At 40.0% G+C, this 12325-nt stretch overlaps 1 long non-coding RNA gene across 2 annotated transcripts; it reads left to right on the top strand.

The window, feature by feature from the left end:
- The first annotated feature begins 7685 nt into the window (after window positions 1-7685).
- On the top strand, window positions 7686-8925 carry LOC115779732 (uncharacterized). Of its 2 annotated transcripts, none has more exons than XR_004019930.1 (3): window positions 7686-7732; window positions 8621-8721; window positions 8845-8925. It is a non-coding gene; the product is annotated as an uncharacterized LOC115779732 (long non-coding RNA). The 2 variants fall into 2 exon arrangements; XR_004019929.1 differs by lacking the exon at window positions 7686-7732 and adding an exon at window positions 8274-8442.
- The last annotated feature ends 3400 nt before the right edge of the window (window positions 8926-12325 follow it).

Raw genomic sequence — 12325 nt, forward strand, 5'->3', positions numbered from 1 at the left:
TGGGGATTCTAGGTACTACTCCAAACTGACAAATCAGGAGATAATAACTTCTTTAATTGATAACACTTGCATTTTGCTGTGGTGATGATCTGCCATATAAAAGACCAAATGTCAGCCAGTCAGATTATGCATTGGCAGTGGAAGATCTATATTCTGATTTATAACAACCTATCTGACAGTAAGTATAACAAGTCCTGTGGAAAGATGCCCACATAATCAGATCAGCCCAAACCAATCTGGGTCGGCTACATCCTGTGTGGGCACTAAAAGGGCCATTATGTAGCTTCATTTAGGATCGCCATCATCACTTTCTGCAACTTAATCTAGCTTATACCTGAAGATGCAGATCAGATATCTCAGCCTTGTGCCCAGGGAATTATTCTGCAGCCTCACAGCAGGGCAAATCTGAATTGAGAAGTATAGAAATTATTGTTGAACTAAAATAGTTCAGCAACTCATTTTTTTTAAATTTTTTTTTTTTAAAAAGGATAATTTAACTATTTAAACATAATAGTGTTGAAACTCAATCATGAAAACAAGCTGCTCCATAAACAAGACGCCCTTGGTTCCTCAACAGGTCGATTGTCAAACATGCCTGAGAAAGCTGGAGCCTCTAACTGAAAGGAAAACAAGACTTTAAACTAACTCATCTAACTTCCAGATGTTGCTCATCTGTTATTCTACTTTTTTAAAATGTTGCTTTTATTGTAAGTCAGTGTTTAGCTGGTGTAGTCAAGGAAAAGATGCACATTTCTTCCATCTGCAACAAGCCTCTCCTCCAACCTCTGGGTTATGACTTATAGACTGTATAAAAGAGATGGACATAACCATCAGGCTTAGTAAGGTCCCATTATGGAGCCTCATGCTGACTTTTTTGGCGTCACCATCTTGGTATTTTAAAAAGAAGACATGACAAGTGAGGAGTAGACCTGACCGCATGTTCATACTGTATCCACCTATATACAGTAGATCATCCCTAAATCTAATGTACATTATTTCCATTTTTAACTCTAGTGAGGGTAAAACTTAAAACCAGTGACTGAGACTATAAACTCATCTAGAAAATGTTTAATTAGCTGCTAAATCAAGTGAACAGAAGTGTCCACTTCTCACCGACTTTCATACATTCTGAATTATTTTTTAACCAGAGGAGTTGCCCCCTGCTGGTCACTAGAAATAATGCAGTTTTAACACTCTATTGCACTAGTTTTTTTTTTTTTTTAGACTCAAATAAGTCTTGCTTCATCAGCCAAGTACAAAAACATCTGTGTTGTTAGTGTGTAGCCACTTCCCTTGTTGCCGGGTGTCAAAAACAGTGTTCGAGTTGCTCTCATGACTGATCTATTGATGTCACTCCCTGGCCAATCAGTGGCATGCATTCTGTTGACATCACATTTTTGGCTTGCTTCAGCTCACTTGGAACCTCGGCTGAGTAAGTACTATAAAAGTACCTGGTGCCAGGCAGAGGTGGCAAAAGTACTGACATTCTGTACTTAAGTAGAAGTACAAGTAATTATGTTAAAAAATACTTTAGTAAAAGTCGAAGTACTGGTTCAACCTCTCTACTTAAGTAAAAGTAAAAAAGTACAGGCTCTGAAATGTACTCAAAGTAAGAAAGTAAAAGTAGTTCTTTGGAGGATGTTTCTACCTGCTATTTTTGTGTAAAACAAACCGAACCTCATTATATATTATTGTAATAATATAAAATAATATTACATGAGAATAGAAACATTATTCCAATCTAAATTTTAATTCTAATGAATGCACTCAGCTTGAATCTGTTATGGAGGACACAAACTGCGAAAGGGAATTTAAGCACAGCTCTATTCTCTGTGTCCTCCATAGTAGAGGGTGACTGTGCCTCCACCTGAACACAAACATGAGGATACTCAGGGGTTACAGTGGGATTCAGAAGGTGGAGGAACCCTAAGATCAGCTGTAGTGGCTCTGCATGGGGAGAGGAATCACAACTTTCTATTGTGAGCTGCAGTAAATGATGTTGGTGTGCAGGCTGTGATCAGCTGACCTGCTGCTGCTGCTCTGAGGTTTACTGCTCTGTGTGGATGAAGTGAACTCACAAAGATGTAACCCAGTATTTCACAGCTCTCTGAGCTGATCTCCATCCCCTACACTGACAGCATACAGGCTGTAGAAATGTTGGACTCAGTGAATGAATCTCAGCATCAGCAGCTTTGATTCAAACTCATCTCTGCTGCACTGATGTAACCTGTAACTCTGACCATGAACACAAACACTGTGCTCCAGTCCAACACAGAGCTTTACTGTAAATACAGTACAACAAGCTAACCTAAACTGCAGTATTTTCATAGAATCTTTGAATTACACAACGTCAGCATACATCAGTTTATTTTCCAGTCCTTACCTTTAATTCTAACCTCTCTTCTTCCTCTTCTGTCCTCTTTCTCCATCTCTGAGTGAACTTCTCTCTCTTTGCTCTCCCTGAAATACAGCAGCTCTTCTTTTAGCTAGCTGTGTAACAAACTGCACACACTTTGTGTGTTTGCTGATATTTGTTGAGCATTTAGAAACGTTGCATTTACCTGCCACACGTTACTCCCTTCATGCTCGCTCCTCTTCAGTAGTGCTAGCTAAGCTGTTTATGTGCCGCAGCGCAACTTACAGACTCGGTCCGGCCCGATTATAGCGCTATAAATGAGACATTAATTATATGGGTTTGCGTATTTAATCCCTTTGTACGAGATAAGCCCCGATGATGGAGGATACGCCAGTACGATTGTCTCTTATGTGTTGTTATTCCTCCGTTTAGGCTCAGATCGTTTGATGTTTGACGGCGCACTGACCGGAAATGCAAACTTCTCTCTGACGTGTTAAAAAGTAACGAGTCTGTTTGAAAATGTAAGAAGTAGAAAGTACAGATACTTGTGTAAAAATGTAGGGAGTAAAAGTAAAAAGTAGTCAGAAAAATAAATACTTAAGTAAAGTACAGATACCTGAAAAATCTACTTAAGTACAGTAACGAAGTATTTGTACTTCGTTACTTCCCACCTCTGGTGCCAGGTACTACCACTTAATGAAAAACCTTAAAAATCAAGTTGAGTTGAGCTGAGCTGAATGGGTACTAGTGGAAAAGTGGCAATAGTGTCACTAATTGATCCCTATGTTGTTCTACACATGTGCAAAAGGGGCTTGTTCCTCTTCCTGCCTTTCAAAATAAAAGTAATTGGCATATATAATAACAGAAAGAGGTTGGAGCATTTTATCTTTGCTTTTATTAGTTTTCTCTAAAAATAAATATGTTTCTTGTTTTCTAATGAAATAGAAGATTGCTTTATTCCTTATAAAATAATCATATTTTGATAAAGAAGCTGATTTTGTGATGAATTTAATAAATGGCAAAAAAAAGAGCCCAGCTCTAACTGCAAAAGAACTATATTTGAAAACTTAATAATTTATTAAATTATGATAAACGTAATATATATATGAAATGTTTATTATTGGTTTTAGAAGAATACCAATGTTACCAGCAAATAAACAAAATGATATCATTTACACTGATACAGATGTGAATGTAATACATAGATGTGAGTTGTAACAAAAGTAGAGAAAATTGAATCCAACACTGGCAAGAAAATGATCTGTGGAAGTGAAAGAAAATGCCTTTTTTTACACAAGAAGAACAAATTGGATTTCCAGTGTGCATCAGCCTCACTCGTTAGACCATTATAGGTCTGTGCAAACAGAACTTATTTTAACACCGTTCAAAAATTCACTATTGTCTTTTTTTCCTGGTGACATCAGGCTGCTGTACAACAAACAACAAACCACTGAGTTACAAGTAGTGAATAAAATGATGGAATATTCATCCATTCATTTCCTGACACTGATCCAGGTTCAGGCTGTGTAGGCAGCCACCTCCTTCCCCTCTTCTGGGAGGACCAAGAGACTTAATCCTTCCAGCGTGTCCTGGTTCTGCCCCAGGGCCTCCTTCTATTAGCACCTGCCTGAAACACCTCACCTTTTTGATGTGTTGGAATCATTTCCTACATGCAGGATCAGTTTTGCGTTTTTTTGTATTTGTGGCCACAGCAGCTTTTATCAGCAGTGGAGGGAGACAGGAAATAGGGGGATAGATACGGGGGAATACACAAACTAGTGCCAGGCCGGGACTCGAACTCGCGCCACCTACACCACAACGTGGCATATGCATGTGGTCACCTGCTCCACCACTGAGCCACCCGGGCGACAAGTTTTGCTTTTTTTTTTTTAAATAAACTGATGCTGCAAGGAAGGGATGGATGGTAAATTAACTTGGGAAGCTGAGAGAATCTAAAATAACTTGAAATTGTTCCACATAATTAAATAATAACAGATACAGGGCAGAGCTTAAAGCATAGTTACAGGTGTTATGGTCCTCGGTCTGTGACCCAGCATCTTCAGTTTGGGACTTCTAATTTCTATTATATAATATTACTGTTTGTTAATTTGATTCTGGTCACCCCGGAGAGCTGCGTCCTCTCTCCCTCATTCCCTCGTGTGTGTATTTAAGCCCTCAGTTTTCCTCAGTTCCTGGTCACGTCCTCCCTCATGGTTGTGCGTCCCTCAGTTCAGTGTTTGCAGTGTGTCCCTGCCCTGCGTATGTTTTGGTTTACTTCTGCAGTTTAACAGCCAATGGAGTTGGGTTTTTGAGTTTATGTTTTGCCTGCATTTGGGTCCACACTCTGCCTGCCACACATCCAGTTCATGACAACATGTTTCCTTTATACTCTGTATGATGTACCCTTCTTGTGTGTGTGTGTGTGTGTGTGTGTGTGTGTGTGTGTGTGTGTGTGTGTGTGTGTGTGTGTGTGTGTGTATTATATATGTATATATATATATATATATATATATATATATATATATATATATATATATATATACAGAGTATAAAGGGAAAATTCTTGAAAGAGTAGTTGTAAAACAGCTAACTGATCATCTGCAGAGGAACGGTTTATTTGAAGAGTTTCAGTCAGGTTTCAGAATTCATCACAGTACAGAAACAGCATTAGTGAAGGTTACCAATGATCTTCTTACAGCCTCTGACAGTGGACTCATCTCTGTTCTTGTCCTGTTGGACCTCAGTGCAGCTTTGATACTGTTGATCATAACATTTTATTACAGAGATTAGAGCATACTATAGGTATTAAAGGTACTGCACTGCAGTGGTTTGAATCATATTTATCTCATAGACTCCAATTTGTTCATGTAAATGGGGAGTCTTCTTCACACACTAAGGTTAATTATGGAGTTCCACAGGGTTCTGTGCTAGGACCAATTTTATTGACATTATACATGCTTCCCTTAGGCAGTATTATTAGAAAGCACTGCATCAATTTTCATTGTTATGCAGATGATACTCAGCTTTACCTATCAATGAAGCCAGATGACACACATCAATTAGTTAAACTGCAGGAATGTCTTAAAATTTAAATAAAACTGAAGTTCTTGTACTCGGCCCCACAAATCTTAGAAAAATGGTGTCTAACCAGATACTTACTCTGGATGGCATTACTTTGGCCTCCAGTAACACTGTGAGAAATCTTGGAGTCATTTTTGACCAGGATATGTCCTTCAATGCACATATTAAACAAATATGTAGGACCACTTTCTTGCATTTGCGCAATATTTCTAAAATTAGAAACATCCTTTCTCAGAGTGATGCTGAAAAGCTCATTCAATTCAGTTCAATTCAGTTTTATTTATATAGCGCCAAATCACAACAGTCCCCTCAAGGCGCTTTGTATTGTGGGTAAAGACCCAAACCCAGACCTAAAAGCTGTAAATGACTTGTTTACCTATAATCTGTGAAAAATGTGTCAAACATGACTCTCATGAATTATATCAGGTCATTTTGAATGAGAAACAGCATTTCTATCACAAGGTAGAAGCTGCACTCAGTTTTTGGCAAATTGACTTTTCTGTACTTGTTTTTTTTTTTTTAATCAATGTAAAAACTGTCATTGACATTAAAAATGTCTTTTTAAACAGAAATCTGGCTCAGAAGGCTGCAGAAATCACATCAAAGTTCTATAAAGATATTTGAAGAGGTCAAAAATCACAGATTGATTATAATGTAGGTACAATAACACAGACTTCTAAAAATTGTTGAAAAACAGGTTACTGCTATATTTTATATATAAGCCCTTCATAAATCATGCTGACTCCACTCTATTTACCAATTTAAGCAAAGACATGGGGAAAAACCCTTTATGGTGATACAAAGTTTCAGCAATAACCAAGACGTACGTGGAGGTGTAGTGTATTTCTGAGGGTGTCAGTGTACCAGTTAGTTGGGCTAATATCAAATCAGCAAACTTGCAGACGGTGTCATCGTCACTTTGAGGATTAACATCCAGTACGGTTTTGATCAGACTGATGGTTTCTTGGTGCTGCAGAGACACACACACACACACACACACACACACACACACACACACACACACACACACACACACACACACACACACACACACACACAGGGATGCATTGATCACTTACAGCAGCACTCTCATGCTCTCTGAACAAGTCACTTTTTATTTCAAGAGCTGGTGAAACTGCGAGAAGAAAACACAGTGAACGAGAATCACATCTTCTCATTTATCAATTCAGTCATTTTCTAAAGGTAAGTGGCTATCCACAGTATTCCTGACTTCGCGCCACTACCCATAATTCATAGCGGAAACCGGTAGTTTACTTCCGTTTGCACTGCTGTTTACGGTTGCGGGCTTACACAAAATGTTCATTGAAACATTTTGACACTGCAGTTTCTTTTACCTGGCCTAAATGGTACCACATCGGAGGTGGATACATTGCAAGGATGTTTTAAAAAGCAGCGAGGTAACAGTGCCTCACCCGTCACTTGTGTAAATGACATGAAATTATGGCCTGAAGTCAGCTACATCCACATTATCAGTTACCTTGTTTTTTTCCGAAGGTGTTGATGGCGGGGAATCACGTAATTATAAGAGCACCAGATTACCTCCAAAGCAATAAAATCAATAAAGTAATGCTTAACAAACAAGGCGAGGTTGTTTTCCTTAAAGCAGCTGTAGAGCCGAGCAAGAGCATCGGCCAAGCTAAGCGCTTAGCTTGGGTGGAGCGGTGGAGACAGTCAGCTGTTCCTGAATCGCTGATTAGGGAAATCATGTAGTGATACTGCAGCTATTCTGTGGAAGGTAAATCACTGATCTGGATATCAGAGTGTTCAGATCACTGAAACAGAAACACTGGACTGGCCGAAGGCTGTGATCGAGGAGACACGCAGCTGTCATCTTGCTAACTGCTACGTGTTTACATGAAGGCAGGCATTGTTTAAGCTTTGTGTAGGCTGTATGCTGTAGTGTCACACTATAAATAAAATAACGTTAGCAAATAAGAGGCTGTACATTAAAGGAAAACTTAAAACATAAGGAAAAATACAGTAATAGGATGTGCAACTGGGTAGTATAATTAGGGGAAAAAGGAACAAATTTACAGAATAAAATAATGTGAAAAAAAATGTACAGACTGATGTAGTGACAACCGACAACAGCACAAGTTGAACCCGAGCTCATGTTCCAACTAATAAAGCACAAAGTAACTGAATTTTGTCATTAACTCTGGCTCTAACTTTGGGTAACCGGAAGTATAAAACCGAACAGCGGAAGTAGCACTCTGTCATGGCAGCCTACGTGTGCTCTTCCAGAAACCCGTGAATAAGCTGACAGCTACAGACGTGAGTTTGGCCGTGTGAATATACATAAGTGAATATACATAGTTAAACTCTTCCACATTGACTGACAGTGTGTTTGAGAAATCGCAGTAATATTAATAAGCGACTGTGTGCAGACTTTAAATCCGGACCGCTAACGTTAGCTAATCATCGTAAAACAACTACTTCACAGAGTCACAGTAAACAAACGCTAGGGTTAGCTCAGAGAGCCTACTGCGAGTCTGAAATAATATATCAGTGAGCGGTTTTCTCAGTTTTTCCATTAAAATAAACCAAAAAACATAAATGAATCGGTACTCGCGGTCTTCACGAAGCGCTTCCGGTGGGAGGGTCAAAGAAGATCCGGCCCTCCTATTGGACGCCAAAGGTTTGATTCTTGAAATTCACCCCCAGTGAAAGGGGGCGGGGGGCTGCGGCGCAGCGATTGGTCACAAGTTGGAAGCGATACCGCATGGACCCCGAGAGGCGCATGCGTAGAAAATATTTGACGTCACACGGAACAGAATGCCTTTATTGTCATTATACAGGATGTACAAAAGGCATTAAAAGCCTTTGATCTGCCTAACCCTTAAATAGAACCCAGAGCTCTCAGGTGCTTCAAAGATTTTTCGTGACAGAAAGAAACAAATAACCTCAAAAACGTATAAATTTACTACATTTCTGCAAAAGCTGGAAATATAATGGAAACCTTGGATTCATACAAACCAAAGGAGGTAAAACTAAAAGTTTTTTCATCACTGAATTGTTATTGAGAAATCACAAATATGTATATTATCGGATCTATTTGGATGCAGCCAGCTTTTTGATTTATTTTTTAAAATTTAACAGTGATTATTGCAGAACTTTCTGTTGATGTGTCATAAATACCTAAAAATCTATTTGTCTTTCTAGATGTCAGGAGAAAAGGCAGCACTGGATTGCTGGAATTTTCAGGTGGACCTGAAATACCTTGAGGAAATCCTGTACCCCTGTCTGAGTACTGTTCCATACGAGTAAGTCACAAGTTCAAAGTCATCAAGCAATCAAGCAGCAGATAATTATCACTAAATATACACATGCATACGCTGGTCAAAGGTTTGGTTTTGCTCAACCATATTTGTCTGTTTTTGTTTCAGAGAGTGGATGTCTTTCGATACCAATGGCAGTGGATCAGAACTTGTCGTTCTGCTGTTAAAAATGTGCAACGTACTTATAAATACCGTTAGCAACTTGGTCCTGGAGATTGTAGGGCCTCTGGCTTTTACCTCGGGCAACGATCGATCATGTGGCGATAATGTAACTGTGCAGGGTGGGTGCAGTCATTTCAAAGTGATGGAGAAGAATATCGAGGCCTGCTTTGGAAGCAGCCTTAATCAGTATTTTGTTGAATCCCTGGACATAGCAGAGGGAAGCTGCGACACCTTGGATGAATTAGTGAGACTGTTTTCAGCAGAGGTTACTAAAAAAGTAAACTCAGCACTGGCTGAAGTCACAGGGTCAACTCTTTCCCTGAACACATGTGACTCGCTGAAAGCAGAATCTACTTTACAAATTGTGGGTACCATAGGAAAACTGTTTAAAGACGTGTTTAAAGTACGTGTTGAGTCATGTGACGAGCTGGTATGCCCGCGCTGTAACTCCCAGAAGTGTTGCTGTTTTGACTCTGAGGATGCTGAAAACGTTGAGGAGGACAGCACAGAAATCTCAGGAACAACTAACCGCAGATCAGAGATGTTAGAACTCCTGCATGATTTGAATCCTGAGAAAGAGCCACAGCTTTCTGATTGCTCAGAGTCAAATGATGTCATAAGTACCCACGCGATAGGTACTTTTTCATCATGTCTGCCACATCCTGAGCACCTAAGGAACAAGACCTATCTCACTGTGATTCTTGCAAAGTTAGTTGACCACATTGCTACTAAAACCAGAACATCCTTAGGAATTGTGGATCTCGATCAGTTAGTGTACAGTGTAACAGAGTTGGCTGAGGGCATGCTGGATTTTACTGCCCTACAAAGTATTGACAGCCTGCACATCTCCGTTTACAAAAGTCTGTGCCAGAAATTTAGATCCAAATACGCGCTGCAGGCTGCAATGGAATCAGATGATGAAGCATTTGATTTAGCTGTTTCAGTGACTTTAATATCACAGCTCGAAAAGTACAAGACCTCTAAGAAAAGATGGAATGCTTTCAATCCCGAGAACCTTTCTGTTGTGTTTGAGAGTCCGACACCAGAACCTCACACAGAAGAAAGGAGCAAACAAACAAAGCCCTCACCTCCAAAAAGATCACTGTGCAGAACCCTCAGGAAGAAGTTTTCACGTTGGGCTTCTAATGTTGTGAATTTTTTTAAGAGGTCTGGACAGTGAAATTCACAGACTTGACTTTACACTCACCCCCTGCCCCCCCCAACCAGTCACGGCAGATGACTGCCCCTCCCTGAGCCTGGTTCTGCCGGAGGTTTCTTCCTGTTAAAAGGGAGTTTTTCCTTCCCACTGTTGCCAAGTGCTGCTCACAGGGGGTCGTTTTGACTGTTGGGGTTTTTTTCCAGTATGGAGTACCAGTCACTGGTACTCCATACAGAGTACCAGTGACTGGTACTGTATATATAGCATCAAACTGAATTATTTCTGGAGGAAGGCTGGGGGGTATTTTACTTCCTCAGCCTCTCTCTGGTGTGCAGTTTGCATGTTCTCTCATTGTTCCTGGATTTCTTCCATGAAACTCAAAAAATGTCAAAAACAAATTGGAAAATAAAACTAATTGAAATTTAATTTAAATGTGCTTTTTCTTTTCTTTTACTATTTTATAAGTGTTTAAGCTGCTGTATGTTTTACATAGTATCAGAATAGGCTTTGTCAAATTTGATTCATTTGCACCAACTCAGCTAAGACTCACGGTGCTCAGTTCCACCTGAACATGCTGAACAATTATTACTTGAACAATTATTCTCTTTTGTTTGTAATCAGATCAATACGGGGTTAACAATTCTAGCAGTTCTGTGCAAAAGTCTTTGACTGCCTCTCCCCCGTGCCACAGAGACACAGAACTTATAAACATACATAAATATACACATTACGATCATTACAGTATGAGGCTCTGATACATTATCTTGTGATCTGGTTTGCAGTGACTCTGATCAACCACTAGATGGAGACAAACATTGTGACCCACACAAAAAATTAAAGTTAAAAACCACAAAGATGCAACAGATAGCGTAAATAATCAGATATCATGAGGCTGAAATATGAGAAAATCCAAAATAAATTCAAACTTGTGCTCCCGGTTCTTGTTTGTTTAAGTCATTAAAGATGTCATGTCAATCATTCCACCGCAGAAGAACAGCTCAGACCAGCAGTCCAGAGGTGACATGATTCATTTTCTGATTATTTTTTTTTCATCAATAATGTCCAAATTAATAATTTTAATGTGGATTTTTCATACTATCCCAGTTTTTGTGATAGTAAACATCTTTGAGTTTTGACTCAACAGAAGTGAAAACATGAATGGATTATCAAAGAAATAATTCACTGATGCAGTCTCACAGCATTTCTATGATGGAGTATGAATACATAACTATAACTAAAAACTGTTCCCTTAGAGGAAAATCATCTAGCTGATATTCCCATTATTCTGTCCTGGCAGTTGTGTCCAAACAAAGCACTGACAGATAGCTAACAAGAGTAAATGAGGAGCGGGGCTTTCCTTCATGAAAGTTTAATTGAACTGCCACTTCATCCACATATACTCAAATTGTAAAACTACAACAGACATAAAACACAACATATCAGAAAAGTCACACTTTCACATGTATTTACACATTTCTTATCAAAATAAGCACTATCACATTAAGCAGTTAACAAACACGGACATCGTTGCTAGGCAACAATGTATAACTCACCCTGTCCTCTCACCCTTCCTGTTCAGTCTGTACACCTCAGATTTCAGGTACAATTCAGACCATTGCCACCTACAGAAGTTCTCAGATGATACGGCCATCATCGGATGCGTATCAGATGGGAACGACCAGGAATACAGGGGGGTCATCAGTGACTTTGTCGGCTGGTGTGAGAACAACGCACTCCAAATCAACGCCAGCAAGGCGAAGGAGATGATCATAGACTTCAGGAGGAAGCCACCCCCTACAGCACTGGTGAACATCCAGGGAAAGGACATTGAGACAGTGGTCTCCTACAAGTACCTGGGTGTTCATCTCAATAACAAGTTGGACTGGACTACAAACACAGACGTCCTGTATAAGAAGGGCCAGAGTCGACTCCACCTGCTGAGGAGACTGAGGTCCTTTGGTGTCTGCAGGACTCTGTTAAAGACTTTTTATGACTCAGTGGTAGCATCCGCCCTTTTCTACGCAGTGGCCTGCTGGGGGGGGTGGATGCACCGAAAGGGACAGGAGCAGGATCGACAAACTGGTGCGGAGGTCTAGCTCTGTGTTGGGATGTCCTCTAGAGTCTGTGATGGTGGTGGGTGAGAGGAGGATGTTATCAAAGCTGACATCCATCATGGACCCCCCCATCACCCTCTGCATGAGAGCGTGGGTGAGCTGAGCAGCTCCTTCAGTCAGAGACTGAAACATCCTCGCTGCAGGAAGGAGCGCT

This window comes from Archocentrus centrarchus, chromosome 5 (genome assembly GCF_007364275.1).
Source record: "Archocentrus centrarchus isolate MPI-CPG fArcCen1 chromosome 5, fArcCen1, whole genome shotgun sequence".
Lineage (NCBI taxonomy): Eukaryota > Metazoa > Chordata > Actinopteri > Cichliformes > Cichlidae > Archocentrus > Archocentrus centrarchus.